The 21,855-nt window shown below is 34.2% G+C and overlaps 1 long non-coding RNA gene across 7 annotated transcripts; it reads right to left on the bottom strand.

The window, feature by feature from the left end:
- Positions 1-1,827: 1,827 nt before the first annotated feature.
- Positions 1,828-21,022, bottom strand: LOC132632199 (uncharacterized). Of its 7 annotated transcripts, none has more exons than XR_009579282.1 (4): positions 18,386-21,022; positions 10,999-18,273; positions 10,114-10,183; positions 1,828-8,284 (listed from the first exon to the last, which is right to left on the bottom strand). It is a non-coding gene; the product is annotated as an uncharacterized LOC132632199 (long non-coding RNA). The 7 variants fall into 7 exon arrangements; XR_009579277.1 differs by lacking the exon at positions 1,828-8,284 and having other exon boundaries at positions 9,873-10,183; positions 10,999-11,073; positions 11,916-18,273; XR_009579279.1 differs by lacking the exon at positions 1,828-8,284 and having other exon boundaries at positions 9,873-10,183; positions 18,386-18,571; positions 18,706-21,022.
- Between the last annotated feature and the right edge of the window lie 833 nt (positions 21,023-21,855).

Below are 21,855 nucleotides of genomic sequence, written 5' to 3'. Positions count from 1 at the left end.
CTTTTTCATAGCTTTTTGTCTTTTAACATATTATTTCAAGCTTGGAATTAGAATTTTGAATGGTTTAATAAGTTTTATAGCTCAATGATATTAGTAACTCAAATAAAACTCAAAAAAATCAAATCAATACTAATGCTAACAAAAGAAATTCATATCTAACACTGGAATGACAATAATTTTGATATCTATTCTTTAGTTTTATATTAGTTTAGAAAGTGAAAATATATAACTTAATTTTATTTTTTTCTTTAATATCTAGTCATGTAATTAATACTTATTAGCCGTACTTATTTTAGCATGACGTAGTACTTTAAGGGGTCGTTTGGTATGAAGGATAAACATAAATAGTCCTGGGATAAGAATTTAGCAATTTCTTATCCCTCGTTTAGTTAGTAATCATGGGATACCCAGGAGTAAAAATAGTGTTGGGATAACTTATACCTACCACAGGATGGAATAAGTTATCCCAGGATAAGTTATACCGGGATAAGGAAGAAACCTCTTCTTTTTAGAAATTATCCAATGTATAATACTTTTAGTCCAACATACCAAACAGTCAATAAAAAATAACTCCAGAATAACTAATCCCAGCATAACTTATCCCAACGTAATTAATCCCAACATAACTTATCCCAGCATAATTTATTTTTGAACCAAATGACCCCTAAGATTATGATCATTTTATACATGCCTTATAAATTAGTTGTATTTATTGTAGCATGACTTAGTACTTTTAGATTATGAAAATTTTATTTTATGCAATTTCATTAATTTTTTTCGTTGAATATTTTAGTACAATGTCATCTCTCATCACATTTTGTGTTATTTTCGTAATAAATATCTTAATTAGACAGTCGCATCTTACTAGGACTAAAGAAATATTCGAAGTACAAGTTATATGTTTTGTATGAAGAGTTTACCGGAAAAAACCCGAAAAACCCGAGCAACCCGAACAAACCGAGAAAACCCGAGGTTGAAAAAACCGACTTTTGTTGGTTTGGTTTGGTGTATAGATTTAAAAACCCGATGCAATTGGTTTGGTTTGGTTTTTAAAAAATTCGAACTAACCCGGTCCATGTACACCCCTAATTTGAGCTTTAGAACTTTCACACGAATTGGGCTGGCAACAGTTCATCTGGCACAACTATTCAAACGTTGCCAATAGAAGCTTCTGAAGGGAATATTTATTTTCTACATTTTGTTTATTCTTTGTAAATATCCATAAGTTTGTTAGGGAACAATGAATAGAAATAGGACACTTGTCATAGTTCAGTTATTCATACATTCTATTTGAGTTATATAAATACGATTATACAGTGATGAATTAATACGCAAAAACATTTCTTTCAATCACTTTTCTTCCTAATTCTACTTAGTATTAGAGCCAGACCCTTCCTAATTCATGGTTTATCGATGACCAATATGTATTTGGACATTCCTCACCCTATGAGCTAGCTTTTGAGGTTGAATTAGGTCCAAAATCCATTCTTTACAATTATTTATCATGCTAGAATTATGAAGCACACCAAAATTCATATTCGATTTGATATATATTTTCAAGAAGAAGATGATACTGCATTCTTATGATTTGCTTTTCCTTATGGATTAAAAAGAATTAGAAAGGAAACAATAATCGGGGTTAAAATGCAGATTATATACATTTCCATATTATGCAGATTATATACATTTCCATATTATTTTTGGTATTTCTCGATCGACATCAATTACTTCTCTTTTCATAATCTTTTTTGTGTTGGAATAAGAACCTTATTTCTTTTTTTTCATTTGGTATAATCAATAATTGGAGATATATGTAAACAAAAATTCACATACAAAGCTCTTTAGCACATTAATATTGATACATGATTCTGTTGAAGCAAGTTGATATGACTGGATTAGTTAGTTAATACAACTGGATGAGTTAGTTACTGAGTTAGGATTAGTTAGTTATAACTGTATTTGTGAAGTGTAGTTATTGAAGTAGTTAGTCTTCTATTTCTACTGATATATATATATATATATATATATATATATCATTGTAAGTTACAAGTTTTATCATTCAATTTTCATAATCAATGAAAGTCATCTAATTCTTTTCTTCCTCACTAATCTATTCTACTTCTTCTCGATCGCCTTCTTCTCTCATTTCTAGTTTCTACACAAAACTCATACATGTAGTTCTGATTATCTTCATGGTATCAGAGCAGGGGAACTGATTGTTCTTCGATTCAGATTTCTCTAAGTTTCTTTCACATTCTATGCACTGGTAAATTCCGAAACCAGTTGAAGTTCTTTCAAGAACCAAGAACAAAAGGGTTCTTATACCTGAAAAAAGAAAAAAAAAAAAAAAAAAAAAAAAAAAAAGGAAGTGAAAATCTTGAGTGAATGGCAAGTGATGGAGTTCCAGTAGAAGCCAATAACTGTCACGACCCAACCCGCTATGACTGGCACCCAACTAAATTCTAGTGGGCGAACCAACACACAAGATCTCTATTCATTCAGGTCTAATTTTGTATTAAACAAGTCAAATGATTCTACTCATTCACGCATCAAGTAAACTGGTTAAGTCATGCCATGAAATACTAAAACAAGTACGGAAGTCTAACTATTACAAATTTTTCTATCAAGTTTTTCCCCTATCACCCCACATTTCATCTAAGGCCTTAAAACACAATACAAAACATGCATACATATAAAAAGACACCCTATGAATCCACCCGCGGCCTCGAAATTTCCAATTGAGTCCTAAATTTCCATAACGACCGGAAGGGTCGTTACAATAACAATCATACCACAAATGAAAATGCATCTGGCAATCAAACAGTTCTTGGATCAAATCAGACTATTGATCATAATCACCCTTTATTTTCATCAGATGTAAGTGGAATTTCATTGATTTCTTTTCAGTTAACAGGCAGTGAGAATTATGTTCTATGGATTAGATCTGTGAGATTAGCACTACTGGGTAGGAATAAGTTTGGTCTGGTAGATAGTTCCTGTAAGAAAGAAAGTTTCAGAGAAGAACTTTGGCATCAAGAGGATAGAGTTAAAGCTATTGTGTTATCTTGAATCATGAATATTTTTGCTAGTAATCTGATTAGTGGAGCGATGTATGCTGTAAATGCTTGGGAAGTTTGGGATGAATTAAAAGAAAGATTTGATGAAATTAATGGCTCAAGAACATTTAGTATCCATAAGGATATAGCAACACTAACTCAAGGAACACCTTATGCATCTGTGTACTTTAACAGACTTAAAAGTTTGTGGAATGAATTTGAGGCTCTTATTCCTTCTCCTGGCTGTAATTGTGAAAAGTCTAGAGACTTTGTGATTTACATACAAAGATTGAAGCTCTATCAATTCTTACTGGGACTGAATGATTCTTACACCCAACCTAGAAGCCAAATCTTGCTAATGAGTCCTTTACCATCAGTTAATCAGGCTTATGCCATGATAATCAATGATGAAAGTCAAAAGGCCAGAAGTGTTGTGTCTACTAGTTTACTAGGGGCGGGGCCATCTAATACTATGAACTCAATAGGACAATATGATCAGTCAAACTTGTATCACAAAATTGGAACTCAGAACTTGAACCACTTTGATCCCTCAGCATTGTATTCTAGAGCTGGTAATTACTCTGGTCAAAAGAATAAAAGAGACTACAATCTTTGGTGTGAAGTGTGCAAGATCAAGGGACATACAAAAGAAAACTATTACAAAATAGTGAGTTATCCTCCTAGTTACAAGAAAAGGAAGGTTAGTACAAGTCATGGACTAGGAGGTCCTGCTGCATATAATGCTACTTTTACTGAAAATTCAAGTGGGGTAAGCAACAACAACAATCCATCTAGTCACCAGGTCAATGAAGGGTTGATATATGCTAATGTCACTAGTATGTATCAAGGGTTGTTTGATCAAGGAAGGATTCAACAAGGAAATTGAAACCAACCTGGAGCATGCGTGTTTACTAAAGAACAATATGAACAGATTCTTCAAATGCTAAACAAGAGTAACTGCTTCTCAGCTATCATCAATGTTACAGGTGTTACGCCCTATTTTGAATTGGGTCCAAGATAGTTTTCAACTTCACGGATCTTCTAACTAGTATAAAAGGGTTAGAGTCGCCACTTTATTTTTTTAGGAAAATCAGGAAACCTATATGTATTTGTGTGTCTACTCCATTTTAGTCCACGAAACCTATGAGATTCTAGATAAGGGTTTTATTTACCCCGAGTGGAAGGTATTAAGCATCCCTCAGAGCCTATCCGAAGACAGTCCTTAAACTTAGTTTAACTGAACACTAGAGGGGGATTATCTATCTGTTTATCATTATTATTACCTGTTTTCAAAATATTATGGCTTCATGAAAAGCTACACTAAGTGATAATATACTAAGTATATACAGTGTATAAAAATGTATTTATATCAAGTATCAAGTATTCATAAAGAATGTATAGTAAAAAAATATGTAAAAGAGAATAAAGAGAATGTACCTCGTAAGTATAAAAGTATATCTGTTAGTACAAAGAGTGTATATATATATGTTAGTGTAAAGAATGTGTAACTATATTAAGAATATAAAACAAATGTAAGAATATGTAAGAAATAAATATATCAAGGATATAAAGAATGTGCATCTATGTAAGAATGTATGGATATTAAATAAATAAAGAATGTATTTTCAAGAATAAAAGAGTGTATATCGAACATAAAATGTCTAAAGAATTGTATAACTAGGTCTATTAGTCCATAAAGAATGTAAAAATAATCTACGAATATTCATTGGTGTAAAGAGTTTATATAGCAAAATTATCCAGAAAAGCAAAATTTATTTGACTTGTTTCTACCGTTTAGTTAAAAAGAGTGTTTGTTTAATGAATATCCTATCAAGAGAATAAGGAGCAAAATAATTGTAAAAAGTATTGGTAAAAAATAAGTATAAGGGATTGTGGATAAAAAATGAGTGAAAATGTGTAATGCCTCTAAAGAATAAAAGATTTGTGAATAGAAGACTTAATCTTTGCCTAGTGTCAAAATGTGAATTTAACTTAATTAAGATATGTATTAATATACACGAAACAATATAATATGTAAGTTGTATTAAGAGTGTATAAAGAATATAAAATAAAGGATGGACTGGTATTTTTTCCTAATCGTCAAAAGTGTGAATTTATTTAACAAAATATTTATACCAAGTCAATTTAATCTAGTTATGAAAGTATTGACGGCCTAAGTCTTGCCTAAAGCGATGACTATTTTAAGTTTAACAAACAAGGGGACAAGTAAATAAATATATCAACCCGTCATTTCAAAAATAATGTTTCCACTATACTATGAGTTTATGTTTTGTACAGTTATAAAAAAAATGCGGAAAGTAAATACAAACAGTGATTCGATGAAATCTTCGGGTTCCTTCCGAGTGTCGTCTCCGGGATGTATCTCCGGGTACCTGTATAAACACTTAGTAAAAGTGTTAGTAAGAGAATAAATAACTATCGAATGAATTAAAGAAATAATGAATATACTTAAAATAAAAAACCCGTCTTTTGTACATGGGAGGCCTTGGAAATCGACGGAAATTTCTTCATCGGCCACTTGGGTTTAGTATTCGCCCAAATGAATTTAACTAAATGCGATAAAAAGTTAACAGTACCATTGACCGCCAAAAGTATTTTTTTTTCGGGCACAAAGCCAACATTTATTTAGTAAAAGAAAAATGTAAAATCAGTCTGAATGCAACATAACACGGATGAATGTAGTACAAAACCAATAGCAAATTATCCATAGCTATATTACAACAGCAGCAATAACTAAAAAAATGAACTCGCAGAATACGTCCGACAAATGCAAAGACAGCGCCAATGATTTTCCGAAACAGTTAAGGCAACACAAAATTATTAAAGACAATAATAAACCTAGCAGTGATTTAATATAATAACAGCAGTGATGGAAAATGTAGTAAAAAAACGGGGCAGCCATGGTCGTCGGAGAACAATCTCCGGCGAAGCTCCGGGCGAGAGAAAAAAAAATAAAGAGAGAAGGGAAAGGGAAGGCTAGCAGTGGTTATGCGTGGGTTGTTCGCTGGTGGCGTCAAAACGAAGGGAGATAAGAGAGAGCAGCGGGGAAAAGAGGAAAAGGGCTGGGGTTTCGCGTTGGTGGTGGCGCGGTGGTGTTTGGTCGGCTGTTTGTTGGCTGCTCTGGCATGGTCTGCTTGGAGTAGGGGTGGTGATGGGAGGAGAACGAAAGGGAAAAGTGAGGGATGGGTGGCGTGGTGGTGTGGTTGTGGTTGTGGTTTCTGCCGGAGCTCCGACGGTGGGAGTCCGTCGGGGTTGGCTTGGCAGTGGAGAGAGGTGTGGTGGAGGGAGTAGAGGGTTGCGTGGTGTTGTTGGGGGGTCATGGTGCGTCGCCGGAGCTCCGAGCTCCGGCGTGGTGGCGGCGGCGTGTAGAGAGAGAAGTGAGGGGGAAAAATGTTTAGAGCAAGATCTGAAATGTTTATGTTGTGTGTGTGTGTGTAAATATATGTAGTTGATGAAGACAAAGGATGAAAAAAAAAATTAACCCCTCTTTTGTCCAAAAAATAAAAGAATGCACCCCTTTGTCCCCTCAATGCTTATTTCAATCCTTGGGTTATTGTCCAATGAAGATTTCACTCTTTTAACCAATGTCTAAAAATTTATTAATCAATGGATCAAGAACCCAACCCGTCACCTCAAATGTCAACTTTTAAAAAGGTGACGAGACCTTGACTTGATCGAATTTTTGTTCTGCGTTTAAAAATTAATTGCTCCGATTTTCTCTGTACTGACAGACTGTACTAAAATATAGTTAATTAATTCATGTATAAATAATAATGTAAGTATAAAATATAAATAATAATGTAAGTATAAAATATAAATAATAACGTAATTATAAAATATAAAAATGTACTGCTATAAAATTAAGAAACAATTATTAATTGCAGAAAAATGGTAGTATTACTCTGTACATGTGCAAAATAATGATTCTTGGAAAATACAATAAATTGATAAAATTCCTAAAATAAGGATAATCATCAATAAATTGTCGAAAATGTAAAAATGTGTAAAAATGTATTTCGCGCTCTTTAACGAATCAGAGCCCCCCAAAACGTTAATTTTAAGCATGTCGAGCCAAAATTAGGTGTCAACAACAGGATCTGAAAATCACGTAGGTAACATAACTAGTAAGCATACAGGTATAAATAATGCTTATTTTAGCTAGAGTAGTGCAATGGATTATTGACACTGGTGCCACTAATCATATGGTGTCCAGTATAGAGCTGCCAGATAAGTCAATTGTCACTAAGAATAAGAATCCAAAACCTGTATATTTACCAAATAGTGACATCTATATGGTTACACACACTGGTTCAATCTCTATATCATCTAGAAGTACCTTAGAAAATGTGTTTGTATTGCCACAATTTAAGTATAACTTAATGTCTATTTCTAAGGCTACAAGAGAGAGTTAAGGTGTGCAACCTTGTTTTATCCTGATTTCTGTATATTTCAGGATCTCTCCAGTGGGAGGTGAAAGAGATTGGTAGACACGAGGATGGGCTTTATCTACTTAATCAATCATCTGGAGATCATACTACTTATGGTGTAAATCTAGCAGCTAAAACCAGTCAAGAATTTAATCAATCTATGGCATATGAGATTTGGACATGTGTCCATATCTGTCTTACACAAAATATTAGCTAGTTCAAAGGATAGCATCTCTGAAATAATCAATAAACGCATTGTATGTCCATGTGACAAACAGACAAGACTTCCTTTTCCTGCAAGTAGTATTAAGAGTAATGAATGTTTTGACATTGTTCACATTGATGTTTGGGGTCCTTATGAAATACCTACTATTGATGATTTCAAATGTTTTCTAACCATAGTTGATTATTATAATAGAATGACTTGTATTTATTTGTTGAAACTGAAATCTGTTGTATGTGTCATTTTACCACATTTCTTAGATTTTGTATAAACACAGTATAACAAAACTGTGAAAGTATGCAGAACTGATAATGGTGCAGAATTTGTAAATGAAATCTGCAGCACAATGTTAAAAAACACCGCTATTATTCACCAAAGAACATGTGCATATTCCCCTCAGCAGAATGGTGTTGCTAAGAGGAAATGTAGACACATTTTGGAAATTACAAGAGCTTTGAGATTACAGGCTAATATTTCATTAAAATTCTGGGGTTACTCTGTTCAAACTGTTGTGTATATAATCAATAGGATGCCATCTTCTGTAATTGGTGTATCACCTTACGAGAAAATGCATAAAAAGAAACCTTCAATAAGTCACTTTAGAGTATTATGATGTATGTGTCATGCAAAAATTATTCAACAAACTGATAAAATGCAAGCCAGAACTAGAACTGTAGTTTTCATGGGATATTCAGAGGTACAAAAAGGATATATCTTGTATAACTTAACTTCTAAATCCTGTTTTCCTAACAAAGATATAGTGTTCAAGGAATCAGTATTTCCTTTTAGGCAAAACACATCTGATCCTCCAATCTTCAAACAAATTGATGTTCCACCCTGTGACGAACCTGTTTATGCTCCAATTCCAACTAATCCACCTACTTGTACTATGGATATTAATATTTCTAATGAGACATGTAACATAAGACAGGAACATGCAGGCTCACATGCAATGAAATAACAAGAAGTGCAACAACAAGTACCAGCACCAGTTCCACAAATGCAAACAATAGTACCAACTAGAGCTTCCATAATGGGAAAGCATCCTCTAAATATGGATGAAGGATTTTGTTTCTCTAAGTTCTATAAATCAAGATACACTATTTGCAATTTCAAATTATATGTCCTATGACAAACTCTCTACTAAATATCAATGCTACTTAACTGCTTTGTCTGCTATCTCAAAACCAAAGACTTATAAAGAAGCAACTAAAGACCCAAGGTGGGTGGAGGCTATGCAAGCTGAGATAGATGCTTTGCAGAGCAACAACACTTGGGAAATTGCCAATCTACCAGAAGGAAAAACACTTATAGTGTGTAATTGGGTCTGCAAGATCAAATATAAAGCTTCCGGAGATATAGAAAGATTCAAGACAAGATTAGTTGCTAAAGGCTTTAGTGAACAAAGAGGATTGATTATCAAGAAACCTTTTCTTCTGTTGTAAAGATGGGGACAGTAAGAACAGTTCTATCAATAACATCTTCTAAGAATTGGCACATTCACCAAATGGATGGATGTCTACAATGCATTCTTGCAAGGGGATTTACATAATGAGATATACATAGATCTTCCACAAGGATTTGTGAGCCGGGGGGGGGGGGGGGGGGGGGGGGGGGGGGGGGGGGGGGACAAAGCATGGAGACTCACAAAGTCCTTGTATGGGCTGAAACGAGCCCCTAGACAATGGAATGCAAAACTTAAACAGACTCTGTTATACCCCATTTAAACGGGTTAAAGTAAGAGTACAACATATTGGTGATCCCTATTTATTTTATTTTAAGGAGTCGCCACCTAATTAGTTTAATGGTGAATTAGAACACCTAATTTATTAACTAAGGTAAAGCCTAACTAAACCTCCGTTAATAATCTGCTTGATTAGTGTGATTCTAGGTAAGGGTTCTAGATTATCCTAAAGGGAAGGGGTTAGGCATCCTTTAGAATCCATTAATTATGGTTACCGTCCAAACTTAGATTAATTAATTAAGGCTAAAGATGTAAAATATGGCATTTAAATTTTAAGAAAATGGTTTGTAAATGTTGCTAAGGTTTTAAAGGAAAATACAATAATGCTATTTAAAATATGTCACGACCCAATACGCGAGTCGTGGTGGCACCTACATATCCCTCCGAGTAGGCAGACCACATTACTAAAAACAAGTTAAATAAGCGGAAAATTAAATAAGAATAAGTTATCAAGTCTTAAATACTTATCCTAACTAGAAATGTCACGACAACCCCAAAATCTGGTCAAAGGGTACAAGAGCGCTAACATTGTACGGAATAGAAGTCTGAAAATACCCGAAGGCTACATTTTGTCTGTCGAATACAAAAACAGAAATAAATAGAGGAGATCCTTCAGGGGCCACGGATGACCAAGTAGCTCACCTTGAATGACTGAAATATGTCACCCTCGCGTATCAGCCACGGGGTGTAGAACTGGAACCTGGATCGTACTCTGCACTCAACAAAAGTGCAGCAAGAGTAGTATCAGTACAACACTTGTACCGGTAAGCATCATAGGCCGACAATGATTAGATAACGCATGAAGAAGTTGAAACCAACAAGTAGCACATAGAGCAAACAGGTATGGTCACGTATCATATACAAGTAAAGTGTAAAGGAATCATGAAATCAACCAAGACTGATATAATTCACCAAATAATCAGTCAAATATATGAGTGGATGAATGCAATGCAATGCAATAGTCACCTCTCTCGCTCCACTCTCGTACACACATGCTAAGGGCAGTGCCTCAAAGCCATGACCCATGGGGGACCCGCGAAGTCCATGTACCACTCGTGCTCTCCAGCAGAAACCTCGGAGGTTATTAATCACTCTCAATCTCCGGCAAGGACCTCATAGTCTCTCTGTCACTCTCCATCTCCGGCAAAGACCTCGGAGTCTCTCAATCACTCACCTCACCAATCATCACAACAATAATATGGAAAGCATGCCATTCATGATATCAGTCTCAACAATATCACAATATAAATCAACAAGTACAAGTCATATTACTGTCCACTGTTCAATTATCAATATTACCATTCCTTTTCATGTGATGAGTGAACTAGTATGTGACGGAGATACAAACAAGTGATAATCACAAAAATAATACATTTGGCGACAAGCCCACATAACAGCTGACAAAACCCACCTAATTGGAATTCACCTCCACTTCATGCCCGAAGGCCTATCATGCTGTCCCCATCACTTTCTACAACTACATACGATTCTCTAATCAGAGTCTAACTAAAGTAGACCGTAACCTACCTCAATGCCGAACAGGTGCCACGAACAATCAAACTAATGTCTTCCCTTTGCGTAGAGCTTCTGAACGATCAAAATCTATAAAATATGCAATCTACGTTAGAATATGAATCTAAGGACACCCATATTGCTATATTTATATTCGAAACCCAAAAATGCACCCCTAAAAGTGGCCTTGGGCCCACAAGGGCAAGATTGAAATTTTATTGAAAAATAATTTCACCCATTATCTAAGGATCATATATTTTTAAAATTGGTCAATTTCATCCATAAATGAACTCTCAAATCGTTAATTCTCCTTTCTTAGGACTAGGACTCGAAACCTTTAATTACTCTAATAGCTTAACTTCGGACAAAAATCTAACTTTCCACAATTCAAATACCATGAATTCGAAGGTATTCATATAATTCAATACCAAAATATATACCCTATGTATTTGAATTGAAGTGCAATCATGATAATACGTGGAAAGGAAATTCCAATAACTGTAGCCTAAGTTACAAAACTGTAACTTCAATTACGTAGCAAATTTGCAGAAACAATTTAACCATTAGTCTTATCATCATTGCCCAATGATTAGTCATCATTAGATTATCATTAGCCCACACATAATTTTGTAAACATTATATCATCATAAATAAAGTAGTTCCCACCATTCAAGTACGTAATGGAAAAAAAAAGCATGTAGCTACCCCTAAAATCCTATCCCTTCCACACAACATTAATAATGTTCGAATGATTACCTAATGATAGCCCCATTATTACCCCTTTCATTTGCCAAATCACTCCCGTACAGTCAATTCAATTGTAGCCATTTCTCTATCTCACAACTCAAATAGTAGTACTCATCATGTTCATCGATTGTGAATAATCATTAAGCCTTTATTTAAGTGAAAGGACCAAATGTAAAAGAGATTACCTGTTGTTTTCGCAAGGTCTTAGTCACGAAGAAACTGACCCTTCAGTTATTGCCGTCACTTTGTTGTGTCAAAAGTGTTCCTCTCCCTTTTTTTTTTCATGCCAGAATTAATAAATTATTTGATACCCTATGTCACTAAGATATATGGGTCATGAGAAGTGGGTTAAGCCCAATAACTTATCCCTATAATTTCTATAAATTTACCGATGCACTTAACTATTTGTATAAAGTTCATTCCGTCAATTACTTTATTTACCAACTTAGACCTTGTGAAACTCATATTCCTGTAAGTAGCTATTCACATACATTAAATAAATATATTTCAAGAATTACCCATCAATTAAATCGCCGTGCACCCACTCCGCAAGTCAAAAATACCTTTTAAAAATACGAAAGTGTATTTTAACGAAAATGAGACCAAAAGTGCTAAACGACCAAATGGGTCGTTACAAAATAATACTTATAAATGTTGTTAAGACTTTAAATAGAAATACAATAATGCTATTTAAGATAGAATTTTGTAGAAGAATATAATGATTTGTATAAAAGAAGACTTTAAATGCTATTTAAAATAAGACTTATAAATGTTGCCAAGACCTTAAATGAAAATATGATAACACGATTTAAAATGAGACTTGTAGAAAATATAATAGTTTGCATATAAGTAATAGCTTTTAGCACATTTGAACTTTGAATAAAATTATCTTATATGAATATGGTGATGTAGAAAAATCTAGACTTATTTTTATAAATAAGATGCAAAAGGAAGTGAGTTTTCTTTCTTTTTTTATTAACTTATATTCGACTAAAAATATGTATAATTGGATAAATCTTGAAAACAATGTTTATAAAACATACTTGAGTTCATATTTGCATATTAGTGACGTTTTTAATTTTCTAAGATAGTAAGAATAAATCATGATTCCTCTAGCTCAAATTATGTAGTCATGCTATTTTGAAAATCAATTATTCTAATGAAAATAAATATTGTAGATACTATGAATAATTTAACAAAAAGAAAGAGAGAATGAAATCTTATAGAATTAACTATTAGTTTCCCTTAAATTAACTACCCATTACTACTAAAACTATCCACACTAATTCCCTATAATTCATCTAAGTTAAGAAAACAAAACAAAGTAACGGGTTAGTCGAATAATACAAATTAAATACGCAAAAACAAAGTAGAGGCGTAAATAAAATTAAATGGGCTCAGCCCATTTTTTAGGACTGCTGCAATCTGTTTGCTATTGGGCTTTGGCCCAGTAAATTTCCTTTATATATTGCTGCGGATTGGCTGCTGCTGTTGGGCTTAGCCCAGAAATCTTTTTTTTTTAATTTTGCTGCGGATGGGTTGACACGGGAGAGAGATTGCGTTGGGCTTTTAGCCCAACACCGAATACGGGAGAAGGAGAGTCCCTTGGACTCGTACACGAGGGTCATGCATAAAAAAAAGGATTAGTATACTTCAAAAACCTATACTTCAAATGAAAAAAAAAGAAAAGCAACAGCCGAAACAAAATAAAACATCACGTAAATAATAAATAAAAGCAGGACCTTGACATGCCAAATTAATAGAGCAAACTCAACACACAAGTGATGTATATACACATTAAGTATACTTCGTGTATACATGCATATAATTCATAAAAGATAACAGTGGTGCGCACATATGCGTTATTGAGCCTTTGCAGCCCAGCAAAGAAACAAAGTAAAGTAATAGCATTCAAATTAGAAACTTTACACTAGTGAAAGAAACAATTTAAACCCACTGCTTTAGGGGAAGGGTTGAGTTGGTAACTGGTACTTAGCTTACACTTAAAAGAATACGATGTATCACATTTTATGTCTTAATATAAAGATATCATACGGCCTCATCTAGTGAAAACTTTGACATGGTTCAAACAGTGGCGTAGCAAGTTTAAGGGATTTTTAAGAGAACCAAATCAAATATCAACTTGCTGTTATAACTGAAACAAACTGCCTAACTATACACTCAAGTATAAGAGAAGAACAAACTGAGTTTAACTCTTTTAAGCACGTTGGAATATGAAAAATGGATTTTATCCCCCCCCCCCCCCTTCCTTTTTTAAGACAAAACGTGACCTGTGCTTCAGACAAATAGAGGTGATTCTCTCAAGTCTATTGAGGAAGGGAAGAGTCTCACAATGAAAGTTGAGCGAGACTCTACTACGACAACTAACTGGTTTTAGACAGCTTAAACTATCACTTGAACATTAGATTCAGTCTTCAGAACACATACAACTAAAGTCAAAGAAACACCAATAGTTAAAACAGGATTATTTCATGATTTGAAAATACATGCTTCCCGAGAATTTTACTTAAAGGGGTTTTAACAGAGCACATAACAGATTAGAGGAGCAAGCTGAGCTAATTAAAGGCGAAAAGATCACTGAACAGAGGCAGGAAAATGACAGAAAAAGAGCAGAGGAAAGCAGCAATATCATTACTATTACTTAAATCTTATGAAGGGCTGACTATAATCCGTATGTGAGATGGTTCCCAGAATTCTACTTGACTCAAAATAAAGTTTCTGATATTAATAAAAAAAGGTACTAGAACTACTGGTTTCAGAGCAAAGAATATTTAAGCTAGATGTTTACCTTATTAATAGTTTAGACAGGAACATAAGGGACAAAGTAGACAGAATTCCTACATGAAGAATTAGTGCAGACTTTCTTTCATTTCAGTTTCATAAGCCTAGTAACCACTAACTCATACTTGAATCATTGATCAGACTAAACATACTAATGAACCAACAAATGATGAACCATATGATCATGTTAATAAACATATAGTACAACAAGTGACAACAGCTAAATATACAGGCAAACTTATGCTCAAAACCAGTAGGTATGTGAGAAAATTAGTGGTTTAAGTATGACTGAGTTACATGAGAATACATGCTTAAGATAAACTAAACATGAACATCATTCAAATAAGGTACTAGACAGCATCTATAAACACATGGTCAAGCAATATTCAAACTAAACAAGTCTGCGCACACACCAACAATTAACTAATTGATTTCATGAAAAACTAACAGATTGACCAACTACTTAAAACAAATAGCAGATGACTAAACTAGTTATGATTGGACAAATATTGTTAGCATTTAGCAATTTCTAGGGGTTCCAAACTTAACTATATTTGCCCAAAAAAAACTAATTAGGCATACTCATATGGACTAACCTTAACATCAAATAACCCAATTAATCCATACAATAATCAACAACCAACAACTTAACAACAATAATTAGACCTAAAGCAGACTTATTAAGACTAATTGTAGACTAATCTAAACAAACACAACCAAATATCAAACATACGAACATAAACACTAACTTAAAGGCATTATGCAAAAAGGAGGAAAGTTTACCTTCTTCGGGTGCAGCGAAGTGGGTGCGGGGTTTCCAATCTACCTCGAAACACCACCAATCCCGAGTTTGTACACACTCAGACCCGAACAAATACCAAAGGCAAAACAGAAAAGGATTTAGTATTTGAGACGATATCAAGAAAATTAAGAGCTAATATTTTAAAAGGGGAACTCGAACAGTTAAAGACTTGTATTTTTCGAGGAAATTTGGCGATTCAAGAACTATAATTTTAAGAAGTTTTGTGCGGCTGAAAAGACTTTTCTTTAGGGTATTCACGGCGGCTAAAAAGAACTCTAATTTTAGGGGAATTTCCGCGATTAAAGAACTCTCCCTTAACTGACCTCCCAAGCCATTATTTATAGGAGGATATCAGAGTTTTCTAGGGTTTAAAATTTGGGCGGGATTCTAAGTCAATTTTGTTCAAATACAACGTTATAGTCTTTCTGTCATCGATCAAAACCAAGGGAGAAGTAGACAAAAACAATTAAAATTTTCGTACTCGAAAATGAAAAAGCAGCTGATAAAGAAACAATTTTTTACCTCACTAATCGACGAAATCCATTAAAATGGTTTCAGATCGAAGCAGAGGAGAAAGGAAGCAAACAAAATCTAAACTCGTCAACGGTTGAAAACACTGATGAGGGAGTACAGGGCATTAATTTCCTTTCCCAAATCAACCATGCACGGTCTGGGGAAGACGAAATAGGTCTGCGATTTTGCTGTTTTCATCGGAAAGGGAGAGAGAGGGTGAAGAGAGAGAGAGAGAGAGAGAGAGAGAAGAGGAAGTGCGGCAGATGAAAACGATGAAGACCTAGTTGTTCGTTTTTGTTAAATGACACGGGTCGGGTCACCGGGTCAAGAGATTAATGAACTGGGTTGGTGAGTAAAATGTGGGCTGGTCGGGTAGATGAATAGGGGGCTGGGTCGGGTAGATGAATAGTGGGTTGAGCGAATTACAAAGGTAGGCTGGGTCATTTTGGGCTAATACGAAAAATATTGGTGGTTAATTGGGTTTGGATTTGGACTAATAATTTGGCTGATGAAAGAACTAATTTGGGCTTCTAAATTTAAATAAAAGACCCATTTTAATTAACTATACACTAATGTGTGCTAAAATATCACCTAATATAAAATATGTAATTATTAGTGCTCAGATAAAATTATAAGACGTCGTAATAACCGTGCGATAATATTTTAAAAGTTCAACAGTAAATAAATGCTATTATTTAATTGCGCGAAAATAAATGCGATGCGTGTGCATAGAATGGTAAAAAATGTTGAAATGATTATAATGCGAATTGTAATAATACTGGTAATAATAATAATAATAATAACGAAATAATAATAATAATAATAATAATAATAGTAACAATAAGGGTAAGGATAATAGTGGTAGTAGTTATAAAAATAATGACAGCTAGTGACTGCAATGGAATAATGAAACGCCGGTAAAAGCTAATAATTATGGTGAAATATAAATAATTATTTCTTAAATTGCCAAAAATATTAGAAGCATAAATAAGTATTTTGGGGAGGAAGGAACAAAATTGGGTGTCAACAGGCTTTAGTGAAGTTTTAGTTTGTGCAAAATCAAAATGACCATTCACTCTTTGTGAAGAAAAAGAAATAAGGAACTATCATTATATTGGTCTATGTTGATGATATTCTAGTAACTAGTGATAGTTTAGCTCAGATTCAAGAAGAAAAGCTGCCTTACAACAGGTGTTCATGATGAAAGATCTAGGAGAGTTGAAAGTATTTTCTTGGCATAGCGTTTGCCAGGTCCAAAGAAGGAATCTTAATGCATCAAAGAAGTACTTTTTAGAATTGATCTCAGAACTTGGAATAGCAGCTTCTAAACCAGCTTGTACTCTAATTGATACAAATATGAAGTTAACAACAAAAGAGTATGATGATTATGTGAAGGAGCATGGAGATCATGGAAAGATCAAGAGCACTGAAGATCCATTGCTGATAGATATATGTTCACATCAAAGGCACATAGGGAAGTTACTATATTTAACTGTTACTAGACTAGATATTGAATTTGCAGTTCAGACATTAAGTCAATATTTACAACAACCTAAGAAATCTCACATGGAAGCTGCACTAAGGATTGTTAGATATATCAAGGCTCAGCCTGGCCAAGGGATTCTTATGTTAAGCAAACCTATTCAAACTATGAGGGTATACTGTGATGTTGATTGGGCAGGCTGCACTCGCACTAGAAGATCAGTCTCAGGGTTTCTAATCAAGCTAGGTGAATCACTCGTTTAATGGAAGTCAAAAAAGCAGACAACTATCTCTAGAAGCTCTGCAGAAGCAGAATACAGGAGCATGGCTTCTGCATTATCAAAACTTACATAGCTGCTAGAATTGTTGACTGAATTAGAGGTTGAGATTAAACTTCCTGTTACTATCTATAGTAACAGTAAATCAGCAATTCAAATTGCTTCCAATCCAGTGTACCATGAGGACAAAACACATAGAGATTGACTGTCACTTCATTAGGGAGAAAATCCAACAAGGAAAGGTTCAGACTCAATGAAGGTCATCTAATTCTTTTCTTCATCACTAATATGTTCTACTTCTTCTCGATCACCTTCTTCTCTCATTTCTAGTTTCTACATAGAACTCATACATGGAGTTCTGATTATCTTCATATTCATGTTGCTTCATCTATAGATATTCTTCTAGATCTCTATGGATCGGAGAAAGACTGTCTTTACATGTAACTGCTCTAACTGTAAATCTTATGCAACAACAATGTTTAACATAACTCGATTAGTATGCAGTTTAACCACAAGGGAGAAAATCTCAGTGAAATCGATACCTTCCTTTCTGTTGGAAACCTTTTACTACCATCCCCTCCTTTTATCTCGTTGAGCTATCATATTCATGTTTCACCCTTCGGGCCCTTGCTTCCTCCATCGTAGGGGCTGCCACCCCTGCAACTCCTGCAATCGATTAAGCCCACATACTTAACAATTATATGTAAGCTCTATAGTAGAGACCATAATTAATTTATTAAACCATATAGAGCACAGACTCCCCCTCTAGTTTCATTACCAGGTAGTCATGTTGTTGTCTTCCAAGACACTTTGGTAGTATGCCTGCTGATTGTTCTCTAGTGTTGACATGACTTGTTCCAATAAGCCCTTGTTGGATTTTTTTTCTCTGATAAAGTTGCAATCAATCTCAATGTGCTTTGTTCTCTCATGGTACGTTGGATTGGATGCTATTTGTAGTGCTGCCCTGTTGTCATAGAAAAGATGCATAGGCTGATCAATATGTACCCTTAATTCCTGCCATACTCTTATATTCTACCTCTATTGTACTTTTAGATACTGCGGACTGTTTTTTTTACTTCCATGAAATTAATGAGTCACCTAGAGCATGATGTCCAGTTTGCATCACAATGAGCTACAACACTCTTTGAGTTTCTACTGCTCATGAGAAGTCCAAGACCTGGTTGTCCCCTGATGTATCTAACCACATGGAGGGCTGCTTCCCAATATGATTCTTTTGGTTCATGCATGAATTGACACAAAAATTATACTGTAAATGAAATGTCTGGTCTTGTAACTGCCAGATACAAAAGCTTACCAACTAATCTCTAATATCCAGTCTTGTCCCCTAGCACTTCATCACCATGTGTCTCAGTAAGTCTGTCATACTCAGCACTGGTGAGCTTCTGATTTTGTTCTAATGGAGTGGATGCTGGCCTTGCTCCCCCTAAACCACATTCAGATATTAACTACAAAGCATACTTTCTTTGGTTCATTCCCTTTGTTGATCTAGCAAATTCAATGCCCAAAAAATATCTCAAAGTACCTAGATCCTTCATCTTGAAGTTATGATTCAGTGTATCGTTTGCCTCTTGGATTAAAGATGTACTACTACCTGTAATCAGTAGGTCATCTACATAGACTAAGATGATGATCATTCCACAATCAGTTGTTTAGGTAAACAAAGTGTTATATCCCATTTTAACCGGGTCAAAGCGGAGTACAACATATTGGTGATTCCTAAATTATTTAACTAAAGGAGTTGCCACCTAATTATTTTAAAGGAGAATAAGGACATCTATTTTAACTAAGTAAATGCTAAAAATTAACTCCGATTAATAATCTACTTAACTAATGTGATTCTAGATAAGGGTTCTTAGTTATCCTAAAAGGAAGGGGTTAAGCATCCTTTAAGATCAACTAACTACGGTTAACCGGCCAAACTTAGGTTAATTATTCTAGTGTAAAAATGTTAAGGAAATATCTTTTGAGGAAAACAAGTTATAATATTTATTATATGAATAACAATAGCAAAATTCGAAGTTCAACGGAAGATCAAAACGTGAAAAAACCTTTACAAGTCCAAAGACTTTCAGATGGTCAAAAAGATGCAAAATGATTTGAGCATTCATGGTTTCTAAAACAATTATTTGAGCAATTTAAAAATGTTATGGAGTCAATCTGATTTTGAAAACAAATTATTGGCTTATAACATGGCAAATTCTCCAAATCAGTTCTCCTCCTTTTAAAAATATCCCAAACACTGAAAACGGAAATTTTAATCCACTTGCTCCCAGGCTACATTTTTCAGCAAAAGAGTAAAATAAGATTTGAGGTATACACAAGTTCAAATTGTGCACTTTATCTATTAAGCAAAAAACAGCTGCTTCAAAATTATAAAAAAAGGCCGAGTTAATAAGTATCCCAATAAAACCATTTCTTATTTTAATAATAAAATCTTTATGAAGATCGGTTTTGCATTCTACATGATAAAATAAGTACTTAATGTTTACAGGGTAATCCTAAATGATAAAACTATTATCTATAAATCAATATATCCAAATACAAGTAAATTAGCAATCATAAAAGCAAGACGAAACAAATAGAATGTGAAGGAAAGGGGAAAAAGGAAAAGAATAAAGATGTTATAGGCGGCCTCAAGCGATTTCGCTTGTTTTCGCTGACTGATGTGGTCAAAGAATATGAGATGTGTCGACTCCATGCACGAGTATAGCAATAACGCTGAGTCTCGTTCTAAGACTACATTTTGAGAGAGTCCCGAATTAAGACTCCATTTGCTTCAAAGTGTATCTTTTGCGGGTGCAGGGCAGGGGTCTTAGATGTACTCCTTACTCCTGAAAAGTGTCAGAACTTATATAATGAATTAAATGCGAAGCCTTTGTGATATCTGGAACTTAACAGAGACAAATAAAGCTAGACAATTAAGTTTGATAAGAGAGAGGAGCAGTAACGTTCTAAGGGTGTGGGCGGCAGCTAATAAAAAAAACCTTCCAGGGGTAAAGGGGGCGGTTCAAAAACTTGGTCCAAAATGGAATCCAAATGCTAGTATTTATAGATACAAATTAGGGTTTGTTAGGATTCAAAGTTTAGGGCGGGATTTGAATTATCTAATGTTTGAAATCGAGTCAAACGGAACTGTTTAAATCCGAACATTGAAAGTGTTTTGAACAGATCTTCACGTGATTTGACTTAGCCATTACACGAAAATGGTTCGACCACTTATGGTCTTTGAAGATTATAGCGCGTCTTGAAGCATGGAACTGGAAAGAGACGTTGAGGCGGGCTAACTCAAACGTGGAGAGATATAATTCTTGCACAGAAATAGCTCGGACAAGGTCTGTCCATGGTTGGTTGTAAGGTAATGGAGTCTTGTGTAGAAATGGAAATGGAAAAAAATAGGGGTGTACGGCTGCTGATAGGGATGTTAAGGAACCCTAGTATTTTGGAAATATTCTAAAGGGGCTGACGGGTTTTGGGCTTTAAGTTTGGAAATTGGACCATGAGTTTCATTTGGGCTGCTTTGGTCTTTAAATTGGCTGAAGCTGAGATAAGAAATCATATAGTTGGGCTAATATGAAGTCTTATGACCTTGGACTGAAATTACCTTCTTCCTTATATTTCTTTGGGGCTTCTTAATTGAAATGAAAGATGCTCTTTAGTTGATTATATATTAACGCATGCTAAAATATTACTTAATATAAAAAATATATTTATTAGTACTCAAATAAAAAATATTTATAAAGTTTAAAAGAAAGTCAACGTAATCGTTTAATTACATATAATAAATGTAATGCCCTTTTGCGAAAGACGATTAAAATGTTAAAGCGAGATACAAAAATGACGATAATAATAACAATAATAGTAGTAGTAGTAATAATAATAATAATAATAATAATAATAATAATAATAATAATAATAATAATAATAATAATAATAATAGTACTAATAATAATAATAATAATAATAATAATAGTAATAATAATTATATTAGTAGTAGTAGTAATAATAGTACTAATAATAATAATAATAATAACAGGTAAAAATGGTAAAAGCTACAGTATTTGATTTATTACCAATTTAAAAGCTCGAAGAAATAAATCGGAAGAAAGGCGGGCCAAAATCGGGTGTCAACACAGAGAATAATCCAGTTTGCTTTGAGCATAGCCAAAACTAATGAGAGCTGAGGTAAGCTTAAGATTCCATTGCCTGCTTGCCTGTTTTAAGCCATAC

The sequence above is a fragment of the Lycium barbarum genome, chromosome 3, assembly GCF_019175385.1.
Source record: "Lycium barbarum isolate Lr01 chromosome 3, ASM1917538v2, whole genome shotgun sequence".
NCBI lineage: Eukaryota > Viridiplantae > Streptophyta > Magnoliopsida > Solanales > Solanaceae > Lycium > Lycium barbarum.
The sequence above is the reverse complement of the archived record's forward strand: the minus strand, read 5'-3'. Positions and strand labels throughout refer to the sequence as shown.